Source organism: Micropterus salmoides, unplaced genomic scaffold, assembly GCF_014851395.1.
Source record: "Micropterus salmoides isolate LMB-PRFRI ecotype aquatic unplaced genomic scaffold, ASM1485139v1 Ms_hic_scaffold_14, whole genome shotgun sequence".
In the NCBI taxonomy this organism is placed as follows: Eukaryota; Metazoa; Chordata; class Actinopteri; order Centrarchiformes; family Centrarchidae; genus Micropterus; species Micropterus salmoides.
In genome coordinates, this window is record NW_024040485.1 from 20387805 (window position 1) to 20406111 (window position 18307).

The window sequence follows — 18307 nt, forward strand, 5'->3', positions numbered from 1 at the left end:
ATGCCAGTTGGGGGGGGTTTCAGCTGGTGAATTGTATTAGCAACAGCAGGTCAGTGTTGGAATCTATTGATGTGGAAAAAACAGTCAAGGAAGTGAAACAATTGGATCTCGACAATCTCCCTGTTGAGAGAACACTTGGACTGCAATGGTGTGCAGAAACTGACACCTTCAGGTTCAAAATGGCAATTCAGGAAAGACCACTGACAAGACGAGGTATCTTGTCTGTAATAAGCTTAGTGTACGACCCCATTGGATTTTTAGCACTCTTTACGTTACCTGCCAAGTTGATGTTGCAAAATCTCTGTAGGTTGAGCTGTGGTTGGGATGATCACATTTCCCCAAACTACCAACTACAGTGGGTGGGGTGGCTAGAAGATCTAAGAAAGCTCAACACATTTAGCGTACCAAGATGCATCAAGCCCAAAGATTTTGGACCAAGTGCCCAACTACATAATTTCTCTGATGCCAGCGAGGACGGTTATGGTACAGTATCGTACCTGAGGCTGCAGAATGACAAGAAGAAAATTCATCTTGCCTTCATTCTAGGAAAAGCAAGAGTTGCTCCATTAAAGAAAGTGACAATCCCAAGGATGGAACTGCTGCTGTGCCTGCAGTTCGAGTTGATAGGATGTTGAAAGCAGAACTGCAGCTAGAATTGGAAAATTCAACCTTTTGGAATGATAGCACAACTGTGCTAAAGTACATTAGGAATGAAACCAAGCATTTTCACACCTTTGTGGCAAATAGGATCTCTACAATAAGAGAAGCCACTGCTGTCTCACAATGGAGGTACGTCGATACAAAGCAGAACCCTGCTGATGAGGCTTCACGTGGGGTGAAAATTGAGTACCTTCTCACAAGCAGCAGATGGATCCATGGCCCAGATTTTCTTCTCAAGAATGAAGGGGAATGGCCTGTTAACATTGTGGATTCTGTCTCTTGATGACCCAGAGGTCAAAGGAGAGGCTACAGTTAATGCTGTATTAAAGATGCCCTAAATGCAATAAACACTGTCAACACAGATACACAGAATGCAACAAACCAGTTGATAACTTCTCTTCATGGAAAAAGCTAAAGACCTCAGTCGCTTGCTTTCTACAGGTGAGAAAGATGTTGCTGCTGTTGAGTCAGAAGAGAAAAGAAATCAAGCTTCTGTGTCCAGCAGTGGACTTGACATAACTCAACAAACGAACAAAGTGGAACAGGAGATGCAAAGATTCAGAACCACACTGGCTGGTCAAACCATGTCCCCTGAAGATCTTGAAACCGCTGAAAGTGCCATTATTCGATACTGTCAACTGGACAAGTTCAATGATGAAATAACTGTTTTGAAAGGGGGAACATCTGGAGTGAAGAAAAGGAGCCACATTTACAAACTTGATCCAGTGTTGGAAAAAGGGCTCTTGAGAGTGGGTGGCAGGCTCAGTAAAGCAGCAATGCCTGAAGGCATGAAACATCCAGTCATTTTGGCTAAAGACCAGCATATCTACAATCTGATTCTTCACCACATTCATGAGCAGTTAGGACACTGTTGAAGAAATCACCTGCTTTCTAGACTTCGTCAGTGGTATTGGATCACCAGCGCAAATGCTGCTGCTAGTAAGATTCTCTCGTCCTGCGTTATTTGTAGACGTTTTAAGGGAAAGCTTGGTGAACAGTAATGGCAGATTTACCGAAAGAAAGACTCCAACCTGACCTTCCACCATTCACAAATGTGGGTGTTGACTACTTCGGGCCTTTTGAGGTCAAGAGAGGCCGCAGCTTCATAAAACGCTATGGTGTTATCTTCACCTGCATGGCCAGCAGGGCAGTGCATTTGGAAATGGCATATTCATTAGATACCAGTTCTTGCATCAATGCACTTCGCAGATTTATATCCAGAAGAGGCCAGGTATCGCACATCAGATCAGACAACGGAACTAACTTCGTAGGAACAGAACGTGAGCTGAGAGAGGCTCTGTCTGCTCTTAATCACCAAAAAATGCTGCATCACATCATGGCGGAACATGGGAACGAATCATTCGCATGGTTAGACAGGTGCTGAACTCAGTCCTTCATCAGCAAAGTGCGGATGATGAGGGGTTACAAACTCTTCTATGTGAGGCGGAAGCCATATTAAATGACTGTCCCATCACCAAAGTATCAAATGATCCTAACAATCTGGAACCCTTGACCCCAAATCACATCCTCCTGTTGAAAAGTAAACCTGCACCTGGGCTTTTCGAGAAGAGTGATTTGTACACGAAACAACGTTGGAGGCAAATTCAGTTCTTATCGGATCTCTTCTGGCACAGATGGATTCGGGATTACATCTGTTACAGGAACGACAACAGTGGTCCAAGGACAAGAGAAGATTCATCACTGGAGACATAGTCATTGTGGCGGACTCTACTGCCCCTCGTGGATCCTGTTTGTTAGGGAAGGTACTGCAGACCTTTCCTGGCTCACGAGGACTTGTGCAGTCTGTTAAAGTCCAGACCAAATGCAACATTCTGGAGAGACCACTCACAAAGATATGTCTTCTGCAAGAAGCTGTATAAAGACTGATGTATTGAACATTATGAACTGAAAGCACACTGTGAGAAATACATTATAAGTTGCTGATTTTTATGATTTTCACTGTAATTAACTTGTGAGAAATTAGCATTGGCCACAGGGTTGTCTGACTTACAATAAACATCTGCTGACATGTAGGTGAGAGTTTTAACATAGACTAATCAAGAAGTAGGGACACAACTCTGATGCCACATACATTTGCATTCTTTTGTCAGCCCAGGAAGAAGCTTTTGAGTGTATGCTAATACTCTAATGCTATGCTAATGCAATTTGTTTTCCCTTGTCTTGGCAGTGTTATCTTCTGTCCTTTTTCTGTATTTAAGGAGAGGAAATGCTGAGTTCAGGAGACTAACCGTGGGTTCTCTCCGTGGCCACGTCACATAAAGAAATGATTCAACACATCTATTTGACTCCGTATTCGTTGGGAAGGAATTATTTTCCCTGACAACACCTGTGCATGATGGATATTTTATTGGCTCCTTTGTTTGTATGGTGTGTAATTGTTATGTTATTATAGAGTAACAATTAGGGGCAGGTGTGTTGTAGCCAATTTTGATGTGTGTTATATGTTGTGTTTTAGTGGTAAGTTGTATAGGGGTGACACTCTTCTACCTGCACACCAGGGGGCATAGGCAGGGAATCACGGTGGTAAAAGAGGCTGTATGAGGAAGTCACAGGTGAATAGCGAGAGGGAATTACGATCTGGGGAAGCCGCACAGTTTTTCAAACGTGCGTGTGTACATGTGTGTATGTTCCTGATGGATTTTGTCATGTCCTACCGTTAGCTTCGTGTTTATTGTTTTTTGCATACATACAAGCTCAATTTACATCCGTAATGCAAGCAGTAGTGTTATGTAAGTCATTTTATTCTGCATAAAATAAAGTGTTAACTGCATGCCATTTTGCGTTGGAGACGACTTCAAATTCCCTCAATTGTCTTTTCTTCCACCATAACAAATACAGTGAGAAAGTATTCAATAGTAAACTATATACACTTGTAGAGAAAAATGTAGAAGTTTAGTATTACTTACTAAGATCTTAATATGGTATTCAAGAACATCCTATGTTTGTAATGAATACTGAGCACAAAGGGGCTGGGAAATTATCAGAGTAACTGTTAATTAGTTCAAACCTAGCAGGTGACATCATTGTTAAATTGTTTGTTTAAAACTGCCCAAGAAGAGGGGCAGATGTTGTATATATGGTACTATGTGGTGTGTGATATTCAGATTTTCATGAAACATGACAAAACACTCATTTCAGTAATCAGAGCACTGGGAATGTGGAGAGAGGGTGACCTCTAAGGCAAACACACACACATGCACACAGACTTTCGAATGCCTTCCACTGCACAGTTCAGGTGGACAGATGAGATTATAGATAAATTATGGACAAATAATTTAGGGACAGTTAAAGAGAGATAGACAGAGAAAAAGGGCTATTTTTCTATTTATTGCAAAATATTATCTGGACGCATTGGAGCTGCTGCTGTTGTGTTGTTTCTGTCTCTTTTTCTAAGTTGAGCTGCCTCAAAGGGTAGTGACATGGGTAAATCAAGTAATTTGGAGCTGGAAGGAAGGGTGGAGATGGGCTCTTACCCGGAGTCGGCTGACTGACGAGTGTCCAGTGGTGGGGCCCGAGAACCAGGACAGCAAGGGTGGTGACATAAACAAGTCTGTGTTGACACACATTGCTGTGGTTCTGAGTACTGGTGAACTAGTTCCAATAACATCTTTTCCATACACCGTGCTTAAAAGGTATTAAACATGTTTTATTGTTTGTTAATATGTTTTGAATTCTCTGTTATAGGCTGGATTCACCATCCCCTGTATGACTCGCCTGCCCACTCTCACAATTTTCCATCAAAGGGAAAACCAACAGAGCACAGAGTGGTAGAGTGTAAATGGAGCAGTGCATCCACGAGCACTAGGTCTCAAATGTTTACACAAACCTGTTATTGATTACATCAAATGCCACACATTTCTCTGTTAGTGATTCAAAGGCCTGGTAAAAATTTTACATTAACCATGCGACTGGTCGGTTTCGTTCTGCAGTCCATCACGCGAAGCATGCTGAGATTTGCTAAAGCGGTTAGCTCACAATGGCCACACACAAGGCTAGTCTGTCTCAATTGCAATTGGAACAGACAGGATAAACCTGGGACATGTGATCACAGTGAGAGTACACCTCTCCCTCCCACAGCGTACAAGCCTTTTCTATCTATTCCAAAACCAATCACCATAAAGAGGTGATGACGATTTTGTAGACTAAGGATCCCAATTATTGACAAAGGTTAAAAGAGAAAAATATTTCTCGCATGATTCATGGTCAAAAACAGTGCACTTGACAGACTTGAAACTGACGAAACTGAGATGACAGAGCCTCACTGACTGAAAAGGCTCTCTACAGTCCGCCGTACTCGGGGACTACAAATCGGGTCAGATTACCCCCACCTTATTACTCCAGTTGAGCCTGTGCGCCTGGGACCCCCCGGGGGACCAGCCACAGCGAAGACGAGGTTGGGCTGGACTCTTCAAGGGCCAATCAAGCGTATCAAGCACCAATCCACAGCACCACAGTGCCTGCACATCTCAACCCTCTCAGCCGCTTCTGATATTCTGCAGAGTGTAGAGAGACTATGGCAGCTTGACGTCCTTCCCTACAGGAGTGAGAAGCTTGTCACACGTTCCAGGCAGGATCAGGATGCAGTCAACATGTTGGTGGAAAAGACCACACGAGTAGACATTGATGGTATCCACCGTTATGCCACCCCCCTCCTCAGGGTGAAGAACATGAAACGGCTTCAGGCACCTAAGGAGGCAGTGCTAGCCAATCTCCGTAGTACGGAGAGGCGCCTGTTGCGAGATCCACAAAGAGCAGCTGCCATACTGCGTGGAGATTGGGAAGCTGGATTAGGCAGGATACATTGTGATTGTGAACGTCTCTGAAGAGGAGCTGAGAGCAACAGCCGAGTCCTGGTTTATTCCACATCACATGGTAACACACAACAGAAAGAACAGGATTGTCTTCAACTGTTCCTTCGTCTATAAGGGAGACAACCTCAATGAGCTGCTGTTGCCTGGTCCCACCTTGAGTTCCAGTTTGCTGCACTTCAGAGAGCATTCCATCGCTGTCAGCAGCAATGTCAAGGGTATGTTTCACCAGGTGAGGCTGCTCCCAGAGGACAAGCCCTTGCTTCGCTTCCTCTGGCGAAACCTGAAGACAGAGGAACCGCCCAGCATCTACACATGGCAAGTACTCCCGTTTGGCACCACATGCAGTCCCTGCTGCAGAAACATGTTTTAAACCACACCCAGCCATGCGAGGATGCCCGAGTCTCCATTGAAAGATAATTTTATGTGGACAACTGCTGGCAAAGGGTGGATTTGAGCTACGTCAGTGGGCCAGTATCACCCCTGAAGTCATTAGCCACCTGCCCAAAGAAGCCAGATCCGAGAACAGTAATCTGTGGCTCAATGAGTCAGGCACTGACCCACGAGAGCTTGCCTTGGGACTTCACTGGCTCTGCTACTCAGATACCTTGAGATATAAATACCGGATACTGGATCAACCCACACCTGGCACACTTGTACGACCCCCTAGGATTCATCGTTCCCTTCACAACGCGGGCCAAGATTCTGGTGTAACATTTGTGGAACAAACAAAGAGAATGGGACAGTCCATTCCTGCCTGAGGATGTTCTACAGTCATGGCTGCTGTGGGACGAGGAGTTACAGCATCTCTCTCAGATTGCACTGCCGCGCTGCTATGTGAGCTTTGAGATGGACTCTTCAAACCCCCAGAGAGACTTACGCATCTTTGCTGATGCATCAGAGGGAGCTTATGGTTCAGTGGCCTACATGCGTGCAGAGAGCCTGCAGGGCTGTGTAGAAGTGTCTTTCATGACTGCTAGATCCAGAGTGACCCCCCAAAAAACAGCAATCAATGCCAAAGCTAGAGCTATGTGCTGCACTGACAGCTGCCCAGCTGGCCAGTCCTGCAAAGAGAGCTGACTGTGAACATAAGTAATGTCGTTTTTTGGACAGTCACAAGAGTCTTAACATGGCTCCAGTCAGACTCCTGTTAGTACAAAGTATTCGTCGGAACACGAGTGGCCGAGATCCAGGAGCTGACCGATGCCCGAGCCTGGAGATATGTGGATACAGCCAACAACCCAGCCGACGATATCACATGGGGGAAGAAATTGCTTTACCTGTCCAGGAAAAGCAGGTGGAGTCAGGGCCCTGCCTTCCTGCAGAAGTCACCTGAATTCTGGCCACAAGGAATTTAGATGACTCTTCTGAACTGCGAAAATCTACTGTCTGCTGCTTGACCATCACCGCACCAACGCCTGTGCTGCCAGACATCTACCAGTTCTCATCTTTCAGATCACTGATAGAAGCTGTTGCACAGAGCCGCCATGGAGCGGCGGTGGACCATGCCACCCTTCTTGCTGAGGATTACCAGAAAGCAGAGAGAGAAGTACCGAGACAAGCCCAGCAGGACAGCTTTGCTGAAGAGTTTAGCCTCTTGAAGGCTGGAAAATCAGTAGGATGCTGGTCCAGTAGGCTGCTTTCATTGGCCCCAGAGTACGACGAGACTGTAAGACTTATCTGGGTCGGAGGAAGGCTTCGCCGCAGTGACCTGCTTGAGCCAGACACCATCCACCCAGTGGTCTTGGACCCTCGACATAAAGTGACACAGCTCCTCATTCAAGATATAGACAAAAGCGGAGCGCCTTTTTGCAAAGCTACGCCACAAATACTGGATTCTATATGATCATGAAGCTGTTAAGCGTCACCAGCGCTCCTGCCCGGACTGCCAGAGATGGAGAGCCACCCCAATTGTGTCCAAAATGGCAGACCTCCCACAAGCTAGACTGAGGTTATTGAAGCCTCCATTTTTCTCCACGGGCATGGACTGTTTTGGGCCCTTCAGAGTGAAGGTTGGTCGTCACCACGAGAAGAGATGGGGCATTCTATTTAAGTGCCTGACAACACGTACTGTACACTTAGATCTCCTATCTAGTCTGGACACCAAATCCTTTCTGATGGCCCTTCGCCGTTTTATTGCACGAAGAGGCAACCCAGCAGAGCTCCTGTCTGACCAGGGCACTAATTTCAAGGGAGGTGAGACAGAACTCCAGGAGGCCTTAAAAGCCTTGCACCCTATCTTTCAGGCCCATCTGGCTAAACAACAGATCAAGCCTCAGTTTAACCCCCCAAGTGCACCACACTTAAATCTGTGAAATCTGCACTGTACGCTACCATCCAGACTCAGACTGCCCCAGAAGAGGTCCTAAGGACAGTGCGAAGTAGAGGGGGTTTTAAACTCCAAGGTTGGCTTGACTGCAACCAATCAGAACAGCCCAGCGCTCCGCTATGTGGAAGTAAATAGCCAATATTCAGCGCGAGACAGTGAAGGGAGCGCCGGCGGGGAAGACTTATATATATAGAGAGAGACCTATATATTTATATTGAAATAGTGTTTGATGTACTGCTATTTGGGTGTTCCATAAGACTGTGTGTGTGGGCAGACAACAAGAAGGTAAACCCAACATTTGCTGTTTACCTCATAAGAACGTTTGCATTGTGTTTGTATGGTAAATTCCCCCGACGTACTGCCGCTCATTTATGGTTGCTGTATAATGGCGGCGCATAGTAGTTGGCTGAACATATGTTACTGCTCGTGTTAATGTACAACAATATATATTAAGGAGGTGTGGTCTTACGAGCCCGGAAGATTGTAGTACAGCAGTCATTTTTTGTAGTTCGCCACACAATGTAAACCATGTTCATTACAGTGTTAACTGATATCTTTACATGGATGTATAAAATGCAGCATCCAGTGTTTTCCAGCTAATTTACACCATTTGCCTTAATACTATTACGATTTACCATGATGCATTATTGTTGTATGTACCTATTTGAGTAGATATTTCAGAGATATGAACATTATTATTATTATTTCCTCATTTGAGTTTGTATCTGCTTTGGTTTAAGCCTTTGTCATAACACCAGTTAAAGGAAAATGTGATTTAGCATGGTTGTTATATTGTATAATTGTATAAGGCATTAATCTGTTGAATATACATATATATTGTACTAATTATATTTCATTTATTTCTGTTGTAGAACCACACACACAAACAAACCTTCTAAGCCTCTGTTTAATAAACGACTTAAAGGAACATCTTTTCTGGACTGCATTCTAACCGATGCCCCTGAGTGGCCACACAGCGTCCTAAACATTGTATACGGTCCTTTTCCAGTCACCAAAACAAGGGGAGAGAGGATGAGGGGATGAGGGGATGAGGGGATGAGGGGATGAGGTGAAGAGGAGATGAACGGAGAGAGGATGGGGGGAGAGGAGGAAGGGAAGAGGGGATGAGGGGAGAGAGGAAGAGGAGATGAAGGGAGATAGAATGGGGGAGAGGAGGAAGGGAAGAGGGGATGAGGGGAAGAGGAGATTAAGGGAGAGTGGACGAAGGGTGAAATGAATGGAGAGAGGATGGGGAGGAGAGGATGAAGGGAAGAGGGGATGAGGAGAGAAAGGATGGGGGAGAGGAGGACTGGAGGAGGGGATGAAGGAAAGAGAAGATGAGGGGGTGAAAGGAAGAGGGAGATGATGGGAGAGAGGATGAGGGGAAGAGGAGATTAAGGGAGAGAGGATGAAGGGTGAAATGAATGGAGAGAGAATGGGGAGGAGAGGATGAAGGGAAAAGGGATGAAGGGTTGGAGGGAAGAAGGGATGAGGGGAGAAAGGATGGGTGGAGAGAGGATGGAGGAGAGGAGGACAGGAGGAGGGGATAAAGAGAAGAGGGGAAGAGGCGATGAAGGGAAGAGGAGATGAAGGGAGAGAGGATGAAGGGTGAAATGAATTGAGAGAGGATGGGGGAGAGGAGGAAGGGAAGAGGGGATGAGGGGAGAGGGGATGGGGGAGAGAGAATGGGGAAGAGGAGGACAGGAGGAGGGGATGAAGGAAAGAGGGGATGAGGGGATGAAGGGAAGAGGAGATGAAGGGAGAGAGGATCGGGGAGAGGAGGAAGGGAAGTGGGGATGAGGGGAGAGAGGATGATGAGAAAAGGAGATTATGGGAGAGAGGATGAAGGGTGAAATGAATGGAGAGAGGATGGGGGGGAGAGGATGAAGGGAAGAGGGGATGAAGGGTTGGAGGGAAGAAGGGATGAGGGGAGAAAGAATGAGGGGAGAGGAGGACGGGAGGAGGGGATGAAGGAAGAGGAGATGACAGGAGAGGAGGACAGGAGGAGGGGATAAAGAAAAGAGGGGAAGAGGCGATGAAGGGAAGTGGAGATGAAGGGAGAGAGGATGAAGGGTGAATTGAATTGAGAGAGGATAGGGAGGAGAGGATGAAGGGAAGAGGGGGTGAAGGGTTGGAGGGAAGAAAGGATGAGGTGAGAGAGGATGGGGGGATTGGAGGACGGAAGGAGGGGATGAAGGGAAGAGGAGATGAAGGGAGAGAGGATGGGGGAGAGGAGGATGGGAGGAGGGGATGAATGGAAGAGGAGATGAAGGGAGAGAGGATGAGATGTGGTTGAGGCGTGGTCCTGTTCCTGAACCTGTTATGCAAAGGAAACTGCTGTGGGACTTTGTCCACCTTTTCATAAAAATAAATGATGCCATTTTCATATATGTCAGCTGGTCTGGCTTGTGAGGTCACTGATATTGTGCTATCATCAGCTTTGATAGTAAAATGGTCCCTAAACAGGTATGACCAAAAGTGCCCCCTGTGTGCCTCAGGGCCCTTGTAGCATATGGCAGAAGACAGGCTGTATTTCTTGGTTTTGTCGCCATCCACAGGAAGTGATATGAACTGAGATGGAATCACATGCTCTCTAACTGAAGTACCGGCTGCTCGAGACACATAAAGTGTTAAAATGTCAGGGTCATTCCACACTTTTTGTGTCTCCACTTTGGAGCCACATGCAGTACACTGTCCTCTGCCTTGGGGTCCTCTGAGGGAAGATGAAGTCGTAACACATGATTTACGACCTGGTGGTGGTAAAAAATATATGCTGGACTGGTTTGATGTTATAGTTCCCAGTGTACACGCTTCACAACTGCTGTGTTCTTTCACATGAATGGTTGTTTGGACCCCACATCTTTTCAACCACAACAACAGTGGTTCTAACAGATCAAGCGAATCGTTGTTTTGTAACAAACGCACATGCGGCACTTTCTCACTCAATTCGGCCAAAACCTGACGGATTTCTGGTGTTGTGAAATCTCTCCCTGGGTGTTGGAGGGCTGTTAAAAACATTCTTGCAAATGTTGGCGTGTTAGATAGGTTTATCAGGGACTCTGGGGGTCGGTCTCTCAGTGTGTCCTGCACAACTTTAAGATCTAACGTTGCTTGTAAGGATGCGTTCATCCAGCAGTTGTTGAATCCATTGTTAAACCTGCATATGTATTTGCATGGGTCGCTGGGAACATCTGGTCTTGGTACCTGCTTTGTTTTGTCAGGGGGTGTTTCAACTGGCAAACCAGCTGCATGTTCTGAAGCAGTCCTTGGTGAAATACGCGGATGTGCGTGGGTGGGACCAGCAGCAACAGGTGTGTTTTTTTCATCGCTTTTCTCTTGTCTGCAGTATGACTCCACCACTCTCCTAACAGCTTTACACACCAAAGTACCCACTACATAACCAAGAAGTAGGATGGGCATGGTGCTGAGAGAAAGTGTGTGAATCCGTGTGACACTGACCAGGAAAAATGTGCTGTTTCTCTGTAAACTGGGGTCTGCATTACATGATACATTTGATACATCAAAGGCGTTCCATAACACGTCACAATCCTAGCGTCACAAGTGATCTCAACATTAAATGCATTTCATAAAACGTCACAATCCTAGCGTCACAAGTGATCTCAACATTAAATGCATTTCATAAAACGTCACAATCCTAGCGTCACAAGTGATCTCAACATTAAATGCATTTCATAAAACGTCACAATCCTAGCGTCACAAGTGATCTCAACATTAAATGCATTTCATAAAACGTCACAATCCTAGCGTCACAAGTGATGTCTCTATTAAATTCATTTCATAAAACGTCACAATCATAGCGTCACAAGTGATGTCTCTATTAAATTCATTTCATTTCATGTTTAAAGGGAAATTTATACCTGCAGCATATTGCACCGCATGAGGGCTGATTTACAAGCACATTTCTCTTTCAGAGAAACAACCACAATATTATATTCAATAACAAGTCATTGCTTTCTGATAAATGGTTTTATAATATAGACTAATTAGCCACTTGTTTAATAAAGAAGGGATACAACCATAGGCTTCTAGCCCGGTAGACAGTAGGCTATACCAACATTAAAATAATTATCTGTCTGTTTATCTGTCTTTTACTTAGCCTACCTCATAACTAGCCCACATGCCGTGGATTACATGCTGAAAGTCGCTCCTATTTATTTTGGTCTCCTAATTTTACGGATGACCAGTGGAAAGATGTCAATAATTTCATAGTTGACAACATTTACTCAGATTTTTCTTTTCATTAGGCGTATAGAAATGGTACATTTGTTTGTTGTGATTTGAATGACAAAAACGTTAATGCGAGTTTCTTTATTATATAACGCATATTGCACACCGCTCTACACTGCGCACTTGCGGTCAAATTATGGAAAGGCTAGTCTACTGAAACGTAAAGTAGCATATAACGATGCAATGAGTATATTACTCAAGAGACCAAGATAGTGTAGTGCAAGCAAGATGTTTCTGGCTGCAGGAGTAAGGACCGTTCACGCTGCCTTAGGAAACATTATGTATAAATTATTATTATTATATTTTGGGGTTGACAAACATACGGTTGAGTTGGTTACACGCTACCAATCCTGTATGTGGAAACATTGGTACAATTGCCTCCTGGCAGAACGATGATTACCTTTTTTTACTTACATTTTTAATTCTTCTAACCATGATTTACTATGGTGTTTGTATGTATGTGTATGTGTGCATGTGTGTTTGTGGGCATGTATTTTATGTATTTTTGTGAGTAAGATTTGGACCTTGAATCTGTAAAAAACATTTGATTGATTAATTAATTACATTTACTTCCACAGTCTACATTAACTATTTCCCTTTTACAAACATAAACTTTGTATTTATGAAGGAAATGCAATCATATGTGTCAATAATTTTTTCCTCACACACCAAAAAAGCTATCAATATTTTCAAAGTTTTTATATTGTCATACATGTTTTCAGTGCTCAGTCTGTGTGTTTTGATACTATGTTTGTTGTAAGTTTAAAATATATATATGATTTATAATAGAAATATCTGTATTTACATAAAGGAAAACTGAAGGTGACAATTCAAAATAGAATTGAATATGATGCACAGGCATGGAGCTCATTGTAGAGGGGGCGAGGACCTCTAGTGGGCCCTTTTAGGCTGTACAGTGGACACTTTTTTCACACTTATTGCAGCAAGGGAAGCCTGTAGTTTTGTTCATCTGGTCTGGACCAGGGAAAAAAGTATACATTGTTGTATTTTAGTTCTGGTCCAGTTCATCTGCACACTGACTTTTTTACAAAGAACCAGGAGGAGTAAACATGAAGTTATAGCCTACAACCAGTGAATGACAAAGGTTTATGCAGCACTTTAATGCTTCTGATGTGTAGCCTATATGTATGTAGGCATTCTAAAGAGTGCAAGAAGAAATAAGTGATTATAAGCATCATAAGTAGCCTACTATTAGAATGCAAATCCACTGTATGTTTTGAATAATGATGTAGATACATAAGGAAGAGGAGGCGTCTTCTAGCTACAGTTATGAGTTGGGGCATATTAGGCTATGGGGTTTTTGAACTGCAGGCCTACAAGCACTTTTTTAAAAAGCAGTCTGACTTTTTTTGGCAAAGTCAAGACACACAAACGTTATTTAAAGTACTCAACTAAACAACAGAAATACATGTTCAGTCTTGTGGATTTGGCCCAAGGTGAACTCCTTTGTAATTGGAGAGAGCCGCACCCTTTGACTCCCTCCCCCCCTTTTGTTTGGGGAAGTCACCTCTTTAAATTTGCATGTGGCACATTCTCAGATTAGTTAGTAAACTAGCAAACAACATTTCTAGAAATAAATTTGGAAAACATTAGGCCTACTAGTGGCTCATTAGCTCATATTTAATACTGTAAATGTAAAGTATGCAGAAATGCATGTGACAGCTTTCAGTCTTTAAGGCCTGGTGGAGGCCTCTAGAGTCCAACTTCAACCCTCTCCTCCCATCCCCCTCTGAAACCAAACATACTCTTGTACACCTCCAGATGGTTGTTTCACAAATCCAAGATAGCGGACTAAACCAGGATTTTCTAGTTATCCTGTCTGAATTTAGCCTAGACTCGGTTTCAGAAAATGGCACTTAAGTTACCATGGTGATTTATTCTGTGCAGCTAGCCTGCTCCAGTCCAGGCTAACAGCCAGGCTTGGTTAATCCTCGTGCATTATCTGTTCAGTCAGCGGTCACTCTGATCAGAAACCAGTATGTTTGTTCAATGATTCCATTGTCTTATCCATGTATTTTGAGTATTTTTTATTTGATACCACAGGTACATATTTTATTTATTTCGGTTAAGTAAAGCCAGTATTTACTGCTTCATTAGAATATACTTATATATATCTTCATTACCTTCTCTGGCCACAGAAGAATGTACAGAAGAAGAATACCAAATTGCAGGTAACATGGTTTACATATTACAAAAACAACTGGGCTACATTTTGTGTTCTCAGGGGAATTCTCCGGCACTCCGGGAGTGGCTTTGCAGATGGACTGGAACAATGTTGCAATATTTCCTGATAACATCAATGACTAATCAGAGACCGTATGTCATTATCTTAGGTGAGTTAATTGCTTTTTTCAATGTACAGTATTCTTTAACAATAAAGGAGCATGTGTTACTTTTTGATGTGTATGTATTTTATTTGCCATTGGTGGCACAAAGTTTGTGGTTATTAGGTTTCATAATTGTATAATCCTTCCAAATTATAGTCCCAGTTCACTGGACAAAGTATATAGTGCACTGTACATTCATGAAACAACAGGAAGAGGACACCACAATGTTTTTTGACCATGTAAGTTTCCTGGGATCACTCATCCGCTGGGAGCATGGGAGATTTTTAGACTTTCTAGATTTCCAAGTCAATTTCCTTAGAATATCTTTTTATCTCCATATATAGGTCCAAGTCCTGCCGGGGGGTTTGAGTGATATTTTATTTTAATTGTGTGTACTATACAGACATCCGACAGTTTGTAAAACACTATCAATTAACACAGCAGGAACTGTATACCTGTGGATATCTTTCAGGTAATATTACATTCCCAGACTGGCTGTCAGGCCTTTCAGCGTCAGGGTCCTGTTACAAATATATGATACAGTATTTTATGAGCACCACATCACTGACTTCTTTTCTGACTTCTTTCATCTATTATCCATATAAATAAGACTATTTCCACATGATTGACATAATTCCTGCCTCTCTCTCTCCCTCTGCCTAGGCAAAAAATATACAGTATATAGCCTAGTGTGTGTGGATTAGTGGTAGTAATTAAGACATTTCCTGAATGACATATTAATGTCAACTGCTCACTTCATAGTAAAAGTGTACATCTGTTAATTTGAGAAATTGATAAGTAGCCTTACTCTTTCGAAGGTAACGTTATGACAGTTTCAGTTAAGAGCAGTGATATTTTCAGATACTGCTGTTTTATTACCACAGCTGTGTTTCTTTCTTTTTTTAATTTTGTGCTTTTATTCCTTGTAAACCTACTTCATTTGCAGTTTCTCACTGTATGCTGCACACGTCTTTTTCATTTCAGCATCAATAAATCTATGATCAACCGTGTGGTCTCTTGAAGAACGATGTTCATGCACATTTATCTGAATTACTTAAACCTGGCTAGACATAGTCGCTCCTCCTCAGCCTGGTATGGCCTTTCTGAAATGGATAAAGCCAGGATGCACTGACCGCACTCGGTCAAGCCTCACTCTTCCTGTTTTCCTGGATTTCGAAATTCTGCTGCTGTGAAACAGCCCTCGGGACTCTTACAGCAAATGACAATGAGATTGTTAAACAAATTTACAAAACGCAGTGCCAGTAGTGGATGTAGCCTTCTATACAGGTCACTGCCTTATCAGTGACAACAAACACTGTTGAGATCTCATAGACACCTCACCAAGGTCAATGAGATAAGCACTCACCTGCTAAATAAATGAAAAGTGAAGACATTTCTCAGGACAAAAATAAACAAATGTTACATCTACTGGATTGTAGAACACAGGCAGTACAGGGTGAGGGATAGAGGTTAGTTAAATGGCACAATAAGCCATTTTCACAGCTGACATTTTGACTTGTCATAGTGGGGAAAACCACATGTGTTACTAATAACCATAATGATGACTCAGTGTCTCAATAAGCCATGACCATGTGAAAGAGAGCCATCGTGAACAACACAAGGACCCAGAAACAGAAACAACTAAATTAAATTCAGTCGTCATTAATACTGTTATATAGCCTACACCTATGTCATGTCAAAATATCTTCCATGAAAAGACCCAGCCACATTAATGATTACATGCTTAATAAACAGTTCCAGCTGTAACTATAATATTTGTTCTGGCTCGCCTATTTGTCATCTAAGGATAATTTTCAGTATGGCACTATATAAGTCAACAATAGCCCTATACTGTAAGTTATGGTAGAATGTGATAAGATAAGATATACTTTATTGACATACCCACACAGGGGAAATTTATTGATCCAAACCCTATATTGTCTACAGTTTGTTTGTATTTTGTTCAGATTTATGGAAGATTTTATTGGACTTTAAAATTTTAACCCACAGAAAACAATCCACAAATGTGTGCTATGGTGCGCAAATATTTGACTATCTACAAAAATAAGTATTTTTACATTTGTTATGTGTAAAATCATATCCACAAAAATACAAAGTGGCTTTTACACACAAAACAGTGTTTGCACATTTGTGGATTATTTCCTGTTAATTTGCAGGTCACATTTGATTTGTGACTTCCTTTTTACGCATTTGTGGAATTTTGTCCACTCTGTACCACAGAGATCTGTAAATGTGAGAGCAGTTTATTAGCTACACCAGCAGATGGTGGTAGCAACATTGCCTCTCATGAGTTGTAATAAAATCCATTGCATTACCCAGGGTCATCGGTAGGAGACAACAACTTCTGCTTCTGCTGAGCCACTGGACTCTACTCAGTCTACATTTTTCCTCAAAAGTACAGTCAGTGTCCATTTTCCGTTGAGCTTTTGCATGAAAAACTGTATTTTTTGTAAGGCTCATGAGTAGGGTTTACATGATACCTCAATGCTGGAGATCTATCTTGGGGTGTCGTTCCCAACCAACCAAGACTGACATTACTGGGGGACCTCTTAGTCAACGTGAGGAGCGATGTTCACTTGATCAGACTAGCCCTATTGTAGCTAATAAATGAATAGCACATGCTGGACCACCAGGGGTCCTTAAGGGTAATAAATAGTCAATTTAATAAATTTGCTATTTAAAATTAAAAGAATAAATACTTTTCACCATAATTCCATCCCTAAGTAACACAATGACAGAATGTATGACTATTTGGGTCATGGGTTTCCATACACCTTCTGTAATAAAACATCTAAAAGCAAAAATCCTATCTGATAAGCGTGTCTGGGACAAAATCTTTTCAAATGGAGATCAGTGGTCTAATGTATGTGTCAGTTGTGTCATTTAGGTTGATGTGAAAAATTTGAATACCACTCAAGATTTGGGTAAAATATAAATAAATAATAATCAGAAATAATAAGAAATAATCCGCAAATGTGCAAAAACTGTTTTATGTGTAAAAATAGATCCACAAATGCGTAAATAACACTTTGTATGTGAAATTAAAATATGTTTGTACAGAGTACATATGTATATATACATATTTGAAAATTCCACTGTATTTTTGTGGATATGATTTTACACAACACAAATGTGAAAATACATGTTTTGGGTAGTGAGATATTTGTTTATATATTTTTTTTTACAGATCTCCGCAGTACATATTGGACAAAATTCCACAAATGTGTAAAAAGGAAGTTACAAATATAACATGACCCACAAATTGACAGAAAGCAATCTGCAAATGCACAAAAACTGTTTTGTGTGTAGAAGTCACTCTGTGTTTTTGTGGATATGATTTTACACATCACACATGTAAAAATACATATTTGTAGATAGTGAAATATTTGCGCATCATAGTACACATTTGTGGATTGTTTTCTGTGGGTTACAAATATTAAAGTCCAATAAAACCTTCCATAAATTGAGCAAAAGCTGCATTCTACATTTACAGTGGGGATATACTTTGAAATAACATCATTGCAAGGGTAATAACAATAAAGAAAGTTATTTCCTCTACCTTAGTTATGATTAAAGATGTATGTGGATGCGCTATTCCAATTCATATATTCATATACACTGCTCAAAAAGATAAAGGGAACACTAAAATAACACATCCTAGATGTGAATGAATTAAATAATCTCATTAAATACTTCTTTCTTTACATAGTTGAATGTGCTGACAACCAAATCCCACAAAAATGATCAATGGAAATCAAATTTATCAACCCATGGAGGTCTGGATTTGGAGTCACACTCAAAATGGTGGAAAACCACACTACAGGCCGATCCAACTTTGATATAATGTCCTTAAAACAAGTCAAAATGAGGCT